A 2039-nucleotide genomic window follows, 5' to 3' on the forward strand; every position below is an offset into this window, starting at 1 on the left:
TCCACAGCAAGGCCCAAAGGTGCTGCAGTAGTGAGGACTGACTGTAAGACAGTCAGTTAGTGCAACAGTGTAAAATGTTCACTGTTCGTTCTGAAAATAAAGGGAGAAGATGAAGAGAAAATATATCTGATTCCATCTAACTTTATTCCTTCCAGTTCATCTCTACTGAAGCTGCCCTGCTCAACACACTTTTTTATGTCATATAATAGTGTTGCAGTACTTGAAACCGGTCTTGGTCTTAAGACCGGTCTCAAGACCAGTTTTTGATGGTCTTGGTCTCGTCTCGGACTCGACAGCATTTGTACTCGGTCTCGTCTCAAACATTGAGGACTCGGAATTTTATTCCAAGACCAGTCAAGACCACAACTATGGAAATATCACCAAACAGACAGATTATTGTCCAATTTATTTGTTAACATTCTTGCTTTCATTGGATTTAAAATACACTGATTCAAATCCAAACCTGACTTATTGCTGTTTATGTATTTTTGTTACCGGCTGTCACCCATCCACCCCCCATCACTTGCATGCAGCACTCCCAGAAAGTGAGCAGTGGTTCTCTGGGAGCAGTGAAGGATATCTTCAAAACTTTAAGTAAAAAATTTGTCTACATTATTCATAAATAATATTATTGTAAAACAACAACAACCAGGAGAAAGCGTACAGCAACGTGTAAATTCAGCAGTGTTTCACTTTCAGAGACGATGGGAAAAACTGTAAACTTTTATCGTCACTAACATTAACAATCTGCCTTTGTGGCAAAATTCTTTCCTCTGACCTCACACAAAGATTTTGTCAATATTAGCTCTACATATTAAGTTAGCTACAGTGTGGAAAAAAGTATTTAGTTAACAATGAAATTTTACGTTCTCCCACTTAAAAAGATGAGAGAGGCCTATGAATGACATCATAGTTAGACCTCAACTATGAGAGACAAAATACTTTTCCCCCCACTGTACATGTGTACAGAATACTCCATCTTTTAGGAAACTTTTTTAAAATCTGGTCTTGGTCTTGTCTCGGCCTCGCCATCCCTTGGTCTTGGTCTGGACTTGGTCCAAACCCTAAAAGTCTTGGCCTTGTCTCGGTCTTGTGACACTGTGATCTTGGTCTTGACTTGGTCTCGGGTTAGGTGGTCTTGACTACAACACCATCATATAAGCTGAGAGTGGATGTTTTCCACATATAATATTTTTCCCATGTTTTTTCACAAAGTAACGAGCGTTTTCTTGAGAAAATGATTTAATTTTCTAATGGTTTTCTTGAGTTGAGTTATTTTTTTCCTTTTGTTCACCATGTAGACAACCTGGTCCCCTCAGCTGGTCACTGATGAAGTTTACTACATAACACAGGCTGAAATTGCAGATTTTTTTTGTATAGATAACTTTCATATACAGTACTTGTCCTTTAAGGAGACGGCTGCAGCTCATCAGGCATTACAACTTAACTGATCCGGACTATCAGGAAATTAACTGAGAAAATACTCATTATTTTGTGATAACTACATATTATGTTGGTTTGATGATGACATAATATGCTGTTATCCTGAGACAACCATGGGGAAAAAAAGATATGCAGAAACATCTGCTCTCGCCTTCTGTAGTCACAGGATGTCAGAGTACTTGTCTTCAGGATCACTGAGATGCATCAGGACATGTTGAAGGGAGTCCTCTTAAGTATTTCTGTAGTTAGGACCGAAAGTGTTTTTTTTCTTTATGTTCTCTATTCTTACTGTTCATAATGTGTTTAGAGTTTAATTTAAAAACAGATTATTTATTCTTCTTTTAATGTAAGGAGGCTCAAAGACTATAAGCACAAAGTAGTGTTTCTACTATGCAAAAGACTGACTGTGTACAGCAGGTAAAATAAGTATTGAACACGTCACCATTTTTCGCAGTAAATATATTACTAGAGGTGCTAATGACATGAAATTTTCACCAGACGTTGGTAACAACCCAAGTGATCCATACATACAAAGAAATCAAACCATAAATGTCCAGAAATGAAGTTATTTGTAATAATGTGGAATGGCACAGGGA

The sequence above is a fragment of the Austrofundulus limnaeus genome, unplaced genomic scaffold, assembly GCF_001266775.1.
Source record: "Austrofundulus limnaeus strain Quisiro unplaced genomic scaffold, Austrofundulus_limnaeus-1.0 Scaffold504, whole genome shotgun sequence".
Lineage (NCBI taxonomy): Eukaryota > Metazoa > Chordata > Actinopteri > Cyprinodontiformes > Rivulidae > Austrofundulus > Austrofundulus limnaeus.